This window comes from Bubalus kerabau, chromosome 18, assembly GCF_029407905.1.
Source record: "Bubalus kerabau isolate K-KA32 ecotype Philippines breed swamp buffalo chromosome 18, PCC_UOA_SB_1v2, whole genome shotgun sequence".
Lineage (NCBI taxonomy): Eukaryota > Metazoa > Chordata > Mammalia > Artiodactyla > Bovidae > Bubalus > Bubalus kerabau.
This window is the reverse complement of record NC_073641.1, coordinates 23,539,374-23,557,998: the sequence shown is the minus strand read 5'-3', so window position 1 is coordinate 23,557,998 and position 18,625 is coordinate 23,539,374. Positions and strand designations below refer to the sequence as shown.

At 39.4% G+C, this 18,625-nt stretch overlaps 1 long non-coding RNA gene across 1 annotated transcript in view; it reads left to right on the top strand.

The window, feature by feature from the left end:
• The window catches only part of LOC129633309 (uncharacterized), a 181,049-nt gene that overhangs the window by 25,317 nt on the left and 137,107 nt on the right, over positions 1-18,625 (top strand). Inside the window, exon 2 of the long non-coding RNA XR_008705014.1 lies at positions 7,923-8,099. This is a non-coding gene — a long non-coding RNA (uncharacterized LOC129633309). The remainder of the gene's footprint in view (positions 1-7,922; positions 8,100-18,625) is intronic.

Below are 18,625 nucleotides of genomic sequence, written 5' to 3'. Positions count from 1 at the left end.
TCAATGCCGTCAGCCTTACCCAGATGTTCTCATCTGGTAACAGATAAAGTAATCAGTTGATTAATTTTGGGACCTCTGGGGTGGAGTGTTGAAGTCACCATATTCCTTAGCAGCAGTACTGCTGTTGATCTGAAGCCTCCCAGGAGAGGCGGCATAGCATAGCCTCTCATTCCGGTTTTCCCAGGTTTCACCTCTGGCTCTACCACTTACTAGCTATGTGACCTCGAGTAAGTTGCTTATCCACTCTATGCCTCAGTTTCCTCAACTATAAAAAAAGGATAATAATGCCATTTGTCTCCCTGCACTGTTGACAGGATTTTAGTCAATGCAAAGTACTTAGAACAATGCCAGGTACATAATTCCATCTCTACAAGTGTTTGCTCATTATTTTCCTGTATTTTTCCCCTTCCTGCTTGAGAGCCACTTCCATAGACACTTATTCTAATGTGTTTGTGTTCTTAAGTATGTATATATTCTTCTGTATATAATGTTATGTGTGTGTTCGTGTATGTGTGTCTGTATGCTTGATTTCACTTTATAGACTGAATAATTTTGTTCTGTTTCTATACTTTTGAGGTTTCTCCAGTTGGCTATGAAACTGACTTCAAAAATGTGAGTGTGAACTTCATGGGTCCCTTTACATGCCGATATTTTTCAACAGTACATACTGTAGTTCTACAGGGCCCATGGTTGGGTGAATCTGTGGGGGAACTGCAGATACAGAGGGGCTAAATATACATTATGCATGGATTACCCCCACATTGTCTAAGGTCAGCTGTGTTTCTGTCGAGCTCATTACTTCTCCCTGCCTCCCAGCACCCTATAGTGTATGTCCATCGTTTGTACTTATCCACTGACCAAATGATGATGATCTAAGATGCCCCCAGGTCCCTGCCACAAGCAATTCCATGACTAGTATATTTGCACAAAAAATGAGATCTCTGGGTCACAGGGCATTCATAGACTTGCTATGAATATGCCAAATTTCCGATTCTCTGTGTGTTATTCATAGACCTTGAGCTTTTGCCTCCAGGTATGATTGAGTGCTTACAACAGCCCAAGGCTCTCACCAAAGGTTAAGGGATTTAGAAAAGCCAGATTGAAAAACATATTTACAGGCATTGGAGAACTTTTGAGGCAGTCAGTATTTCGAGGGACAAAATCCCAGGAAAAGGGGAAATGAATGTTTCTTTTGGCATTTGCCAATTCCAGGTGTGGGGATGATGCTGCAAATCTGGGAAAAGAACTGTTACTAAGAGGGAGAAAAACCAGCAGTTTCTACAAGTCCAGTGGTGCTTGAAAGGCATCACTTAGAACCTGAGGAGTCAGAATCCTTTTGAGAGGGAATGGGTAGAGAACTGAATGTAACACACTACCTCTATTCCCCTCAAGACAGCTGTTGAATATTGATACTAAAGGGTAGGAGGCTAAGAAAGCCAAGCAGAAAAGCTTCAAGAACAGAGTGACATTTTCAGCAGGTCTGTGGGCTGAGAAAACAAGGATTAGGGTACCAGACACAGAGAGGGAAGAGGGCCATTTTATCTGGAACTCTGGGGCACTTATCTTAGGAGGAGAGAAATACAGAGGTAGACAGAGCCTTGCCGGGAACTGTAACTCATCCATGACACCACTCAGGCCATGACTGGATTAAGGTGGCCACCTCTATTTCATCTTACAGAGAAAAGGGCTAAACCCTTTCCACAAAAGAAATATTATTCAGAGTCTCTACAGTCTCATGTACAACCTCTGGCATTTAGCCAAAATTTACAAGGCGTACTATTAATCCTTGACAAATGATGTGGGGTCGGGGGTGGGGGAAGCAGAAAGAGAAAGAGAATGAATTAAGTTATAGACCATAGAAACAGATCCCCCGATGATACTGATCTTCTTAGACAAAGGCTTAAACAGAGCCATGATTAATATGTTCACATGAATAGGCTGGTTGCCATTTTTCTATTAGATTTCATATATTTTTCTTTTTTCCCAGATCTTTATATATTTCAGCTACTAATTCATGGTTGAATTTAAATATTGTCTCTATTTCCAGGAATTCCTAGAATATCCTTTTTAATCTAATATTTTATGAAGTCACAACTTTCATTCAGGTAAAAGCTTATGAAAAGGGACAATATATTAATTTTGTACTTTTAAAGGGAAATAAATATTTTTTTAAGTGTAGTGCCTGTGGGTTTTGAAGGTTTTGTTAACTCTGTTTTTCTTGTAGGGGTGTTGATTTTCTTTATTATTGTTTAGTTTAAGGGTGCACATTTGGGATTTTAAAGACCCTTAGTCTAAATGCATTACTGATTTTGAACATTTTTTTTTGTAATTACATATTGGATTGTAAAACAGATGCTTTTGTGAACTTTTGTTACTTCTTTTAAAATTGTCTATTTTTGGTCAAGCATCAGCAATAAATATAGACTCTGTATTTGAAGCAAGCTGGTATTTACCCTTATAAATTATTGGAGAACAAGACTTTCAGAATAAACTTTTTTTGTTTATGCTAAGTTATAAACAGTTGTTTTTGTCCTTGCTATTTGCATGTAACTTGGATAAATTGAGCATTTGTTTTTTTTTAAGTACTTTTTATTTTTGTAAGTATTTTAAGTACTTTAATGGCTTAGTGATAGCAACTATTTTGTACAGTTGAATCAGAGGTACATTTTTGTGCATATGTTTCTAAGAAATACTTTTTTTTTTCCTAAGTATGGATTTATATATTGCTCTGGGGATAAATTACTGTTTGTTCTAATGGAAGGGTATGTAGGTATGCATCTTATTTGAAGGTGGATGAGAGCCCCAAAGCTGAGATAAAAAAATAGAGCAGAAAGTTTAAAGTTTAGTTGCTCAGTCACGTCTGACTCTTTGTGACCCCATGGATTGTAGGCTACTAGTCTCCTCCATCCACGGGATTTTCCGGGCAAGAATACTGAAGTGGGTTGCCATTTCCTTCTTCAGAGGATTTTCCCAACCCAGGGATCAAACTCAGGTCTCCCACATTTTAGGCAGACACTTTACTGTCTGAGCCACCAGGGAAGTCTATACAGCAGAAGAGATAGCTAAAGCTGCTCTTCACCACACACTGTGGGAACCATCACATAAAGAAATGGGACCAGACCAAATGAAGCTTAGCCTAGGCTTCCTTGTATACAACTGGACTTCTCAATGGCTTTTCAGGTGGCAGATTCTAAAGTGAACAGTGTCAGTCCTCCTAACGGTTAGGCTTGGAGCTGGCAAGTGTTCACCTCCTCAGTTCCTGTTGGTCAAAGCATCAAAGACCAGACAAGAGTGAAGGGGGTGGAGGAATATTTTTGGCCTCTCACTGTGAGATTAACATGCATGTTCAGGAAGGAGGGAATTAATGATGGTCATCATGGAGACAGATACTATTGTCTTTGGTGAGTGATCACAAGCTGAATAACCCAAACTCGGAGGAATGAAGAGTTGTGGGACAGCTGAATTTTGATGCCATTGCCTTTGGGGGCTTCATGGTGAGGCTACATGGAGTTGAAGATGAAGTTATCTTGGAAAGGTGAGGTATCTCCATTGTGAGTCAGAAGAGGCGGCTCTAGACATTTATAAGTAATGGTTGTTGAAATAACTGGAGGTTATGGGTACATGTGTGGGTATATGTGCCAGAGAAAATTCCCAAGATTTGGACAATGAACCTATGAAAACTCCCATATCCACAGAATCTCATACTTTCTCCCTTTCAGTTTCTCCTTATTTTTAAAAAGAAGAAAAGTGTAAGAGTGATGAAGAAAAGAGAAAGATTAAAGAAAAAGAGGGATTTCTTTATATAGGATGAATTCCATATGGGTCAGACTCTTTTCGACTCCATGGACTCTACCCTGCCAGGCTCCTCTGTTCATGGAATTCTCCAGGCAATACTGGAGTGGGTTGCCATTCCCTTCTCCAGGGGATCTTCCTGACCCAGGGATCAAACCTGGGTCTCCTGAGATTCCATTTCTTCAAATGGGGAGAGGTGAACAAAGAGAGAGTGAGGAAAGAAAAGGAAAGGCAAGAATTCATGTTTTTCTTAGGTTGCTACTTTATTGCTATCCCTGTTGTTTAACTGCAGGTTTGTTTTTTTTGTATCATATCTTCTCTAATATGTTGTCTCTGCATATCTTGCCTGATTGAAGTAGATAAACACAGATGCAGATAAATCTGGATGCAGAAGCCAGATCACAGTACTCATCCCAGTATTGAAACCACTCTAGTTATGTGTTCAGAGTTGGATTCCCAGGGCACAGTTAGTGGGGCTACAAGGAGTGCAGCTCCTTGTGTCTTATTAGAAGCCCTGGCTCTCCTGGGTTGTAGTCTTTATCCAGAAGGTATTCTTTTTCTACTCAGGGGCTGATAGAGATCTCTGCTTTTCCCTAGTGGCTGCTGCTTGCTTATGGTTGAAAGAAGACTCATTTCATAAGTTATTGCAGACAGTGTTACTTTATGGTCTTTATTCATTTTTATTCATTGATTTCTGTGCTTAGAGAGTGGTTATTTCTGCAGTATAGTTTACATTTTTGTGAGATCTAAGGTCTCCTAGTACTCTGACTTAAATATAATATACACTGTATTCAATACAAGCCACCTTCTATTTTCTAATTGACTCCAAACTATTGACTCCAAGCTTTGCTAAATCATTCTCATAAGGGATTCATGTTCATATAGTACCATCAATTCAATCATAACATTTACCTGGAAACTTTGTGATTCTCCCTTGATTGTAAAACCATTTATTCCCATGTGTTTGCTTGGTATGTCCTATCTTAAAAAAATTGTTCAGATATTTAAATATTCAGGTTCATTTTCTTTTTTCGAATATCTTAGATAGAATAAACATTTTACATGTTGCTGCTGTATGCCACCTGTTCAGAGAGATAATGCATGCTTTGCCCTCAAGAAGCTCACAAATACCTAAGTAGACAGTCACGATCAATACAACACTGTTAGGGAGAGGCTTTGGGTGTTAAGAGTCCACAACTTTCTCTCTAGTGTTAAGAGACTGAGAAAAGACTCACTGGAGCTGGTGATGTCCGAGTAGAGCTTTGGGGAATGAAGAATATTCAAGTCAGGAGTGGGGATATGGGTGCAGGACACTCTAGGCAGAGAGGACAGCCTGAACACAGGTGTGGAGAAAAGCAGTCGGCTTGAAGTCTTCAGGATACAATATACAACTTGGTTTTTTTTATGGTGCAAAGTGAAAGGATGACCAGTGAGAGGGACAGGGTTTTCTGTGTAGAGGATCAAGACATGGGCAGTTTTGTGCTGTAGAAAACTCTCTCTGGCTCTGTGGTTTTGAGGCTACCAAGCAGGAGACAGGAGGGGAAGTATGAAGCAATGCAAGGCTGGTTGAAGGCAACAGTGGCAGAGATGTAGAGAAGATTAAAACATACACTTAAAGAGTGAAGTTGGCATATCTGGCTGGTGAAATCTGAGTTCTGAGGTCTGAACGAAAAATGGGCCAAGGTTGATTGTGAAAGAGGCACAGAGGGAGGAAAGATGGACTTTCCTTTGGAGGGAGCAAAGTCCAAAGCAGGCTGGATGCACTGGCTCAGGATGGAGGCAAGGAGGCGTGCCCTCAACGGGAAAGGCAGCACTGCCTTGGGTTCTAGCCTCATATCCTCGCTCCTGCCAGGGCCTCTGGTCTTGAGAGATTGGCAAGCTCTGAAATCCAACCTGTTTCTTGGTAAACTATGTGCTCCATTTTTAGGGTCCTGGTCAGTGTGCTCAGCGGTGTCTGACTCTTTGTGACCCCGTGGACTGCAGCCTACCAGGCTCCTCTATCCATCTTGCTGGATTTCCCAGCAAGAATACTGGAGTGGGTTGCCATTTCCTTCTCTAGGGGATCTTCCTGACCCAGGGATTGAATCTGCATCTTCTGCATTGTGGGTTCTTTATCACTGAGCCACCTTATAACCACTAGAATGGGGTCATGTGAGTAGAAGTCTCAGGACAGCGCAGCTCTTCATGGTCTGATTCTGGCTCCTTGGTGGGAGAGCTGCTCAAGGCCCATAGAACAGGAGCTGGCAGAAGGTAGGAGGGCCTCTTGCTTATAGTGTATAGCTCTTTGAAGCCAGAGAACAAGTTACAAAACATGTCTCTGTGAAAGTGCTAAGTAGTATGCGAGAAGCATGACTGAATGCTTGTCAGAGCAATCTAGGGCTGAAGTGAAAATCAGGAGCTGTGAACTCAGCCTGTGGTTCAGAGAACCAGGCAAGACAGGAACGTGGTACCCTGACCCAGATGAGGTAAATAGGGTGGGGAAAATAGGAAGAACCAGAGACCGGTAGGATGCTTTAGTCATGTGCCTCGCAATGTCATGCTTAGATTGAAAAGATCCTTTGCAAGGTCTACAGAAAACCTTTCCCCAAGTTGGAGTTGCCCAGTGATGGTCTGAAAGGCCAGTGGGTGTGTCATCCCTAGAATCCTTCAGCAGTCTGGATCACACCATGCTGGGTCTTTTGGAGAGGGCTCCATGCAGCAAGGTGGATGTGAGTCTCTACTTCTTGGAGATGCTGCCAATCTGCCATGTTATAGGAAGAGCTCAGGTTGTGGCTCTGGCAGCATCCTTGGCTATTGCTCAACTAAAATCAGGTTGTCGCAGGAGAATGACAACAGAGGTTTGGACCTGGTTTTTCTTTATACCTTGGAAAAAAGAGTTACATCAACTGTACCAAGCTTAAGTTCCTTCAAGTGGATATTACTCTAACAGGAAAATAAAATGTTTTGGGTTGGGAATTGCATATTCCAAAGAGCCTTTTTTAATGTTTGTTAGAAATAAGGATTTTCATACCTCTGCCATGTTCTCATTGTTTGACAGCATTTATCAGCAGCAATGATTATATTAAATGTTATAGTTAAGGAACATGAATGGGCTTTATGGCAAGTTCATAAAGTTGATGAGTTCATTTCGTAGGTAGTTAGAAGGTTTAAGTCTTTCAGAGTGTCTCTAAACTCCTGGGAAATGGCTCAGATAACTTACTGGTTGTATAAGGAGGCTTAAACATTAATCCCTTAGGTCATTTGTGTTGGTGTGAACAAGAAAATCTTTAGTGACACATCTTTTCTCATTAACTGAGATATTTTGATAAATGTGAAGTATACATTGAAAAATTTGCAATGTAGTTAATTGCAAAGGATAATACACATGGTAATACAAAAAATAAGCAGACATAAAATACACAACCAAAAGCAACAAAAACAAGCATAAGCAAAGTGTACTGAAAACCATAGAGCTAGAGACTGATTCAGATTAATGCTTTATAGCTAAGTTCAGAACACATTTTCCTTCTGGTTAACTTGGTGCAGAACAGTGCCATTTCCTAGTGTTATTTATTGTATGTTCTCTCAAGATATCACTGTATTAAGCAATATGAACATATTAAAATTTTATATCAGCTCTGGTTCCTGTCCTCAAGATAGAATGTTTTCTTACTAGAATGACACGAGGGACGCTGTTGCACTCAGCATTTGGCAGAGATGTAGAGACCTTTGCTTTCTAGTGGATTTGCATAATAAAACTCTCACTGAATTATGGTTCAATGAAGGGGAAAGTAATAGCCTAATTTGACTTGACACTTATATACTGCAAGTTTCTAAAATACGTCTCCTCTATGTTGCCAATTCCTCTTTCCACACAGAGGTGGTCTGACCTGTTCTGGAATATAGAGGTAGAGTTGAGACATACTTTTCCTTAAGATGAAAAAAAAGAAAAAAAACAGAAAGAGATTTTGTTTTCATAATCTTTTCATGGCTGTTAAATTTTAGCTTTTTTTTTTTTTCCCATATTCTCCGTTTTTAATTGTGAGAACTTGTCATTACCACAAGAAGTTACATGACTGCCATTTAAAAATATGTTTCTTTCATCTTTTTGTGAGCTGTGTGTAACCAGGAGCTCTGTCCTGCTTCATCAGGGTACCCAGGCCCAGTTCTGCAGTTTCCTGAGTGCTCAGCCTCACCCTCCACAGGATTTCTCTCTATACACGTCAGCTGGCTGGACTGAGCAGACATCCCTCACTCATGTGAAAGCACATTCCCACTCTAAACTCTTCAACATTTGAGTGGGCAATAAACCTGGAGATATAGACAAGGTAACAAAGCCCTTAAAAATTAGGCTTCACAAATATTTGTGTTTTGTTTTTTCTTTTGTGTTTGATGATTTTTTAAAGCCTTGTAACAGGGAATATTTCAACATGGCTACATGTTCTTTAGGTTTGATCAGTTTGATGGATTCATCTGATTAATTGGCATGTTTAAACAGATTATCAATCCCTTTAAGTATCTAGGACATCTTGTTTCCTAATCTAAAATCCAAAACAGTAAGTCCTGATCTTTCTTATCTTTGAACTCATTGAGAACTGTTGAGTATACCCATGGCAGAGGGTTGACAGATTTTAGAGACCATATTTATAAAATGTTAGGGTAAGTAACAGAGAAGGAAATGGCAACCCACTCCAGTATTCTTGCCTAGAGAATCCTGTGGACAGAGGAGCCTGGTGGGCTGCTGTCCATAGGGTCTCATAGAATTGGACACGACTGAAGTGACTTAGCAGCAGCAGCAACAGCAGGGTAAGTAAGAGTTTCCCTGATGGCTCAGACAGTAAAGAATATGCCTATAAAGCAAGAAACCTGGGTTTGATCCCTGGGTCAGCAAGATCCTCTGGAGAATGGAATGGCAACATACTCCAGTATTCTTGCCTGGAGAATCCCATGGACAGAGGAGCCTGGTGGGCTTCAGTCCCTGGGGTCGCAGAGTTGGACACAACTGAGTGGCTAACATTTTCAGTTTTCAGGGTAAGTAAGGCCATATCTTCCCTGGAGAAGGAAATGGCAACCCACTCCAGTATTCTTGCCTGGAGAATCCCCATGGACAGAGGAGCCTGGTGGGCTACAGTCCATGGGGTCGCAAAGAGTCAGACGCGACTGAGTGACTAAGCACAGCAAGACCATATCTTAAGCCCTTACTCCATTGCCAAGACCTCCTTTTTACTTATATATATTTTTTCTGGATAAATATATTTTATTTTATTCATATTTAATATATTATGAAAAGATAATTAAAAATCCTCATGTTTCTTGCTAAGCTCCTGCTCCAATAAGAAGTTTCTACCAAAACCCTCCTTTAGAGCACAGATACTAAATCAAGATGTCCTTTTTTTCTATTTGCTTTGTTTCCAGTTATCAAGCTAATGATTAGTACATCTTAACTTGTAGATATTAGAGCTAAAAGAGACCTGAGATTTTTCTGTTCTCTCAATTTATCATTGAAAAGCATAGCATGAAGCAAAAGATTAGGCTGATTGCTACCAAATTCCAAAGTTTAGAATTGAACTTGGAAAATGACCATAATTAGAATGGTCATTTTCTAATGGTCATAATTAGAATTCAAAACATATTTAAGAGGAAAAGTTACACAATGAGAATGATCCAGCCTGGCGAGGGCTAGTAAGAACACATAAAATAATACTATAGACATGAAAAACTGTTTCAGCTCTGCCAATGGTTTTCAATAACTGTGGCAATGTCAGAATGGTATTCTGCCTATAAAGTTCACATTGGCTCCTTCTTTGGTGTCTTGCCTCACTTTTCATGCTTTGCATCACTCTAGATCAAATCTCACATTTCAATCCAGACCTTTGATGTTTATCTGGAGACGGTAATGGCCCTCGGAACCTGGACCTAGCTCAAGGACTGCGTGCGATGGAGGGGTATCTAAAGACATGCTCAGTGAGGTCTGCTTGGGAAAGTGAATAGAGCAAAAGAAGCAAAGTGGAGGGATGAACTGGGGTGTTAAATAGGAGGCTTACCTGGAAGGGTGGAAGAAGGAAGAAGGTAGATAAGGATGGAGTGAGTCTCAGTCACTTCTCTGTTTATCTCCTTCCTACCCTCCCATCACCCAGATGACTTTCACTTTCACTGCTTTCTTGTACATTTCATTCCCTGAAAATGTTGGCTTATATATGCCATCATCTTGCAGTGTTCTCTGCGGCTCCTTACTGCTCCTTACTGACATGTCCTGATGCCCTTTTTAGCTCTTACCCCTATTACTAGCTGCCTCACCTTTACGTTTCAGCAGAATTCAGTTATGCATTCTGAAGAATGGAATTTAATTGGTTCAGGTCATCTTTTCCCACCAGGAAAAGACTGAAGTCCAGCCTATGGATGGATCGCCATATTTTTAAAGGCACAACCCCTGATCCAGTTGACTGTAGGTCACATGGTACAAATGTGGTCATTTATATCACAGGGCCTGTGGGTGGGCATATTCCTTCAGGAGGGGTTGTTGATGGCGGGCTTCATAAATCTAGTAGTGACTCAGAGGTTACAAGTCAAAGGCACACAATTATGAATGGCGGTGGCGGTAGCGGGGGCTGGGGAGGAACTCTTGTTTCTACCCTGAGGTTTTTCCTTTCTATTTCAGTGATTCTGCTGAAATAAAGCTGGGTATGTTAAAATTTCTCACTTGGTTTCCCAGGGGATGAAAAAGAGCCTTTCTTATATCTATAGATTTTTTTAGGTGTTGCTAACTTCACAAATGAAATGTCAGGGCAAACCCCTCACATATATTGTACAGTATGAAAAATATACAATAGGAAAGCGTAACTGCTGACTTGGGTCTCAGTAAACTTGCTTATTCCTCTTCTCATACTGCAGTGAGATGGGATTAGAATTCATATGGGAGACTTCTAAGTGAGGCAGGAGAAGAGGGTGAAAGATGTTTCTTTTTCCTTCTGGATCTCTTGAGGGGTTCACAAAAGAAGATGGGGTCACCTTGATGGCATCCTCTAAGTCTGAGGAGTATATGTTCTCAATATGGCATGGATACTAGAGACATGTAGTTACTATTACTATTTTCTCAGACACCTGTTTCTTGCAGTTTGATAATGCTGTTGGCTGCGATAAGTTCTGTTGATGGAGAATTGAGAACCTGGATCGAAGTTAAAGGGTGTGTGTGCGTGTGTGTGTGTACATGTGCTCTGGAGATGTGAATATTTTATACACATTCTGACTATCAGAATTCTGACACGGAACATCTGACATGGATTTGTACTTACTATATGTAGAAAAATATTTTTTTCCCATTGGAATTGAATCTCTGCTTTGTGTAAAACAAGTATTTTTAGGATGTATCATAATAGTATTAATGAATGCTATGATTTATTGAATGCTGCTCTAAATTCCTAATTGTAAACTATATTCCAGATTTTTGATAACTCACAAAAAGCAGATGAGTTGGTATTTTCCTTTTTACAAATTAGGAAACTGAGAATCAAAATGCTCAGCAGCTTGTCTACCTTTCAGATATAATGGACAAAAGGAGCTGCCATTCAAACCTGTTAGTCTGAAGCTAAAGTCTGTGTCTCTGAGCCATGCCATGCATTCGACTTGTGTTCCAGGCCTGGGTGTGAAATACATGACTGGTCTTCTGGGTAGATGAGATGGTTAAACATTAACACAAAGAATTAGAGTAGTTTTGGAAGATGCCTCCTCTCCACCACACATACCTGGAAAATTATCCCTGGAAAATTTGTTATACAGTTAGAAGGAAGTACTAAGATGTATCACTCAACAGGTATGTTTAGGAGGTGTTTGGCCCACAAAAGTAGGAAATGCTTTTCTCAGTGGGCCCTGACTGGAGGGGAAGCTGAATGAGGTAGAGATGGTAGGCAAGGTGTAGTAGGGGCATTGTTTAAACTACAAAGTTTCCTAGAAACTTTCCTACAAAGTATCCCCTCCTCTTATGTTTCTATGAAATTTCATTTATTGACCCTTTCTGACCCTGAGAATTCTGGTGCTCAAGTTAGTGTTCTCTGTTATCATTATTGTTCTTGATATGGAATGATTGTAAAGTAGCTCATCCATAGTCACAGACTGAGCTTCTTGTACTCTGAAGGGGATAGAAATGAAAAAATAAAAAAGATGAGAGAAGAAGAAGGAGGGAGGGAGAAGGAAGAAGGGGTGGGGAGAAGATTGGAAAGCAGAAAGGAATGGCTTTAGATCTCAAAGATTAGCTGGTTCAACCTCCTTGTTTTCAAACATAACTTAGAAAGATTTAGTATCTCCCCAGATCGCATGAAGCCAGAAACTTTAGGTTTCTATTTGATCCTAATTCCAGGCTGTCATATATGACGGGAAATGGCACAAATTTCTTCTTTATCACCAGCTCACCTGTTCTCTGGTGAGAGAAGTAAGGAGACTGAGTTCTTACACGAAGACCCTGAACACTTGGGGAGGAAGAGGATGCTTTGGTTCTTTTCAAAGGAGCGGCTGAAGAGCTTTCTCCCAACAGGAGAGCAAATTCCTATATCCTGGGATATGGGCAAAAGACCAGAAGGTAGGGTGGACACATTATGATTTTAGTTTGATTTTATTCTAAGAGTAAGACCTTGGAGAGACTTTATCTTACTAGATCACATGACATCTTCACCTGTTTCCTGGTGGGAGATGTCCAATCATTTCCCTTCTATAAGATGTTCATGAGAGTATCATCTCATAACATTTGTTTTCAGGCTTATGAGCCCCTGGCAATTTTTCAGCAATTATCTCATCCTCCATCCAAAGAGGGGAAGCTTAAAATCTGTGGGATTTCCATGATGTATAGTTCCTGACTGTTTTTTGTTTTTTTTTTTCCCAATCATGGATTAATGGCCTCAGCAGTGTTTTACGTTTATGCATTTTTGGCAACTGCAACTTGGGTTAACTTATATCTAGGCATTTGTTTCCTTTTCTCAGGGATAATGCTATGTTTGGAAGAATTTATAAACAGAATTTATTTTACTCAACTCATTCTTTGCATGGGATATTGTTAACAAATAGTGGAAAGAGCACTGCGCTGAGGTCAGAAGACTTGAATTCTTGTCCTAGAACCATGACTAACTAGCTGTTTGACCATGAGAAGTCACTTTAGCTGAATTACAGTCTTTTTCTGAGCTGAGAAAGGTGGAGTAGATTCCTTACTCAAGGTTCCTCCCCAAGGGCTAAGATTCTGTAATTCTATGAAATCAGACTGTTGGAGAAGAATATAGCAGTGTTCTCTTGCATGGGCTGTAAATGATGAGTAGAAAGTTAAGATCTGCTGTCAGATTACTTTTTAAGACTGTGTTCTCTCTTAGGGGTGTCCATTTTTCAGGAAGACGATAGAGAGGAATTGAGGATAAGCCTCAATTCTTTGGAGCCTGTCCCTGACTATCCACAGCTATTTGTAATAATTTGAGTTCAGACTTCTTGGAAAGTTGTTTTTTTGTGTAAGGATATTTGTACAGAAATTATATATAAGTAGGAAGTTATTTGTATCAGTCAGAATGTATGTGTGGGGAAAAGGATGTGAGGAAGAGAGAAAGAAAAGCACTAGTTTGTCTATGCAGATTATTTAAGAAAAAGGCATCAGCTGAAAAAAAGTGTTAAGCTTAAGATGGGAGCTTAGATGGCATCTGCTGACCTTTATCTGTACCTTAAGTTACAGTCATTTTTCAAGTTAGGCACTGAAAGAATAGAGCAGATGGATGGAGGATGTTTAGGAAGATGCAGTTCTCATCCCAGGCAAAGGTCCAACAGGTGAGATCAATATTTCAGTTATGGAGTAATCACTTCATTAATAAATGCACCATATCATACCCAAACTTTAGTGAGACACCTGGGATAGCACAGCTTCAGAGACCACTCTGATCTCATTTATCATTCCCATCTGTTTATGAGTCCAGAAGTTTCTCAGGCCCTGTTTTGTTACGCCTGGGGAAGTATGGTTTCTTCATCATTATAGAGAATCAGTTGAGAGTTTGGTCACTTTTCTCTGGGAAAATAGAGTTTGGAAGAGAAAGAGGAAAAAAATTAAACCTTTTTAAAGAAGACAAGGGCCTCTGAATGTGTTTCTCAGTTTGTCCTCCAATAACCTTGTCTATGATGGAATCAAGTTAAAGAAACTTAATTAGGTTTTCAAAATTCAAAGAGAAGACAAGGAATGAAAGTTAAGTGTGTCAGAAATCATTATTTAGGCAAACAGTTGTACTCACTAGAAAGGAGGATGGTCTTTCATTTAGATGGAAAGTCCAATTAGGAAGGTCATTCACTATGGAATCAAAGTTGCATTAAAAATTTAACTGATTCAACTCTGGAGTTGTAGAGTGGGTAGACATCCTCAGAGCATTTGCCTTTATTTATTCATCATTTTTCCTTTAGTCTGTAGCACAACCAGACACATTTTATAATTTTGTATATCTCTATTAATGTAGATCTGGAACATAAATCAACCATTTGGCTATCTTATTGATAGAATTAACCTAATGAATTTATAGGGCTTCCCAGGTGGTGCTAGTGATAAAGAATCTATCTGCAATACAGGAGACCAGGGTTCAGTCCCTGGGTCAGGAAGATACCCTGGAGAAGGAAATGGCAACCTACTCTAGTATTCTTGCCTGAAGAAGTCCATGGACAGAGGTGCCTGGCAGGCTACAGGCGATGGAGTTGCAAAGAGTCAGACACAACTGAGCAACTAACACTTGCACCTCTTTCTTTCAGTAAATTTATAAGAAATCACAAATTCTTTAAAATTTAAAAATAAAACAGTTATATTTTAAATTTAGAAGATGAAAATAAACCCCCAAACTCAGTTCATGAAGTATCACTTGAGCATTCTACATTTTCTTAGAAAGAGAAGACAAGAACTATAAAGATAAGGAGAAAATTGGTTGCTTGAAATATTTAATCTGGAGATGACCTTTATGATATTCTAGGCTGAATAGTAAAGTTGGCAGTTTAACATTGGAAGGAATTCAAAGTTATAGTAATAAAAACCAATTCTTTGAGGCCAAAAATTGTGCTGAATGTGCTATAAACATAATGTCATCTAGGGGAAGGGAGATTTACCTGGTGAAGTGGGATTAGTAGGAGAAGGCTGTTTAGGATGGAGGAGTATTGCTGCCACTCTTGAAGGAACTGTAGCTCAGGGCTCAATAGGGGTTTGAGTAGCAGCCTTCTAGATCGGGTGTAGGAGAAACCAAGACCTGCAGGCAGGAAGGAAAAGCATATGACGTATATGAGTGGGATGGAAAGGTCCCTGCCTGGTGAGAGGTTGACTAACGTGGACACACTTTGTCAGGCTCAGGTTGGCCAATTCATTCTAATTTGGAATAATTTAGCAGTAAATCATACATCTTGTTGATGATGGGCTTTTCTCTTGCTTCGTTCCAAGAGAAACTACAGTCAAGTAGCTTTAATTGCTCAATGGCACCCCACTCCAGTACTCTTGCCTGGAAAATCCCATGGGCGGAGGAGCCTGGTGGGCTGTAGTCCATGGGGTCGCAAAGAGTCGGACGCAACTGAGCGGCTTCACTTCACTTTTCACTTTCATGCATTGGAGAAGGAAATGGCAATCCACTCCAGTGTTCTTGTCTGGAGAATCCCAGGGATGGGGGAGCCTGGTGGGCTGCCGTCTATGGGGTCGCACAGAGTTGGACATGACTGAAGCAACTTAGCAGTAGCAGCAAACTGGTCACCATGAAAAATGTGTCAGAGAGAATGCAGAATAACGACTGTTTTGCTTGTAGATGTGTTGCCCAAAGGTCAAAGGACAGGTGACAACTCTAAAAACCCTGTTGGGAAATAACAGGGTTCTCACTGTGGGGCTCTTTCGTTATCAATCAACATAGGCATGGCTGTTTTCTTCTTTTGATTCATGGCATTGCTCAGGACTTTTACATTTCCTGGTCAGGTTGTTACGCTTCTTAGACACATACTTTCTTTTCTTCCTTCTTCATACCAGAGATTAAATACTTTATTCGGAATGTTTGTGCTAATTTTCTGGTTATATTTCTCCTTTCTGGAACAAAGATATTAAAGACATTTTTTCAAGAAAAAGGGAGAGAGGTTGCTGAGAGTGAAAAAAAATGTTTTGTATAATTGCTTTTTCTGTTATGAAATAGAAATGTCTTCTTTAGAACAGTGATCCTAGTGCTGGGTAGAGGACCTGCTTCAGAGAGAGAAAGAAAGGCTACTTACGAGAAAACAAACCTCAACGTGTAATTGGGACTTTTGTTCTTTCCAGATTGTTTTGTGAAGAATATGCTGCCAAAACCCGTTTTTTTTTTTTTTTTTTTAATTTAACTGCTGCTTTTGAAAGGCCTTTATTTTTCTTCCATGGAAGTTTATTATCCTCTCATTTCTTCTCTTATTTGTTTTTTGAATTATGTACCCCAACATCTAGATAACTGGGACCATTAGTTTTCGTATTTCCCAGATGATAGTTTTATAGTTCATTCTGCAGGTTTATTCAGAGCACTCAGTGAAATGTAATCCCCGGATCATCTTTGTTTGATTCTAAGAAATTGGGTATATTTCTTCATAGTTTACCTGCCCCGTGTTCTGAAATTATCTTTTGTTCGTGTGTAGTTGCTCAGCTGTGAACAAACTGATGCTTTGTTGGGCATTGTGCATTTTTTTGTTTTGTTTTAAAATGGCAAAAATACAACATGTATTGAGAATAATTATGGCACAATAAAACATGGAGCATGGAGGGATAGTAAAAGAGTTTCATCCTGACACTGAATATTTAAATAATTTTCAACTTGCTTTAAGTCATTCGCTTTTTTTTGTAATTGAATTGCAGTTGATTTACAATGTTGTATTCGTTTCAGGTGTACAGCCAAGTGATTCAGTTATATATAGACTCTTTTTCAGACGCTTTTCCATTATAGTTTATTACAAACTATTGAATATAGTTCCCTGTTCTATACAGTAGGTCCTTGTTGTTTATCTATTTTATAGATAGTCTGTATCTGTTAATCTTAAATTCCTGATTTATCCCTCTTCCCGTCTTTCCCCTTTGGTAACTATAAGTTTGTTGTCTATGTCTGTGAGTCTATTTCTGTTTTGTAAATAAGTTCATTTATATCATATTTTAAGATTCCACATGTAAGTGATATTACATGATATTTGCCATTCTCTAAGTCATTGTTTCTTTAAACATGGGAGATGTGGTTTCTGAATTTGAATTGTTTTGTGATACAGTGTGGGCTGACTCACAGATTTGCCATAAAGCGATTTAAAAAACTAACAAAAAAGTATTGGGGCATCATTTGTGGATATAATTTTCCATTCATTTACAAAATTGCCTTTAAAATAGAAAAGCCATTTCAAATTTATAGAGCATCAAGTAATGTAAAATGTTAATATTTTAGCTGCGTGCTCATTTAAACTTAAAAACAACATCCCATTTTCCAAAAATTACTGCTTGATGCTAAAGCTGGGCATATTAAATTTTAGGATGAAACCAGATTGAACAAATTCTGCCTCCTTTAAAATACTACTAAAATGGTCACTGCAAATAGTAACACAAATCCTCAGCATTATAATCCATAACTGCTTAGTAACAACCTGGACTGGAAACTTAAGTAGCAACATAGTCTATAAAAATAGAGATGATGCAGTGTTTTCTCTCCAATCAGTTTAACTGAATAATGAACAGACTTGGTGTTTGGCTGGGATGTCACCCACACAACAGGAAAATAACCAGGCTTCAGGGCATGATAAAACTAAATTTCGGGATGCAAAGCTCAGTGATAGCACCATAAAAATTCTAGCCAGTGCTTTGCTTATTGCTGTGGAAATTTGTATACTGTACAGATGAATATCACTAAAAATAAGGTGAAAAAATAATGAAATGTATGAACATATATAGAATTGAGAGCCCCCAGATAATAGAACACAGCATGTAGATTTGACTTTTCTATAATTTTATATGTGACATGATTTATGGTTCCCCATTCCTTAGTAGCTGTGAAAAGAAGAGAAGTGAAAAGCAAAGGAGAAAAGGAAAGATATTCCCATCTGAATGCAGAGTTCCAAAGAATAGCAAGGAGAGATAAGAAAGCCTTCCTCAGTGATCAATGCAAAGAAATAGAGGAAAACAACGGAATGGGAAAGACTAGAGATCTCTTCAAGAAAATGAGAGATACCAAGGGAACATTTCACACAAAGATGGGCTCGATAAAGGACAGAAATGGTATGGACCTAACAAAAGCAGAAGATACTAAGAAGAGGTGACAAGAATACACAGAAGAACTATACAAAAAAATATCTTCATGACCCAGATAATCACGATGGTGTGATCACTCACCTAGAGCCAGATATCCTGGAATGTGAAGTCAAGTGGGCCTTAGAAAGCATCACTACAAACAAAGCTAGTGGAGGTGATGGAATTCGAGTTGAGCTATTTCAAATCCTAAAAGATGATGCTATGAAAGTGCTGCACTCAATTTGCCAGCAAATTTGGAAAACTCAGCAGTGGCCACAGGACTGGAAAAGGTCAGTTTTCATGCCAATCCCAAAGAAAGGCAATGCCAAAGAATGCTCAAATTACCACATAAATGCACTCATCTCACACTCTAGTAAAAGTGATGCTCAAAATTCTCCAAGCCAGGCTTCAGCAATATATGAACCGTGAACTTCCAGATGTTCAAGCTGGTTTTAGAAAAGGCAGAGGAACCAGAGATCAAATTGCCAACATCCTCTGAATCATGGAAAAAGCAAGAGAGTTCCAGAAAAACATCTGTTTCTGTTTATTGACTATGCCAAAGCCTTTGACTGTGTGGATCACAATAAACTGTGGAAAATTCTGAAAGAG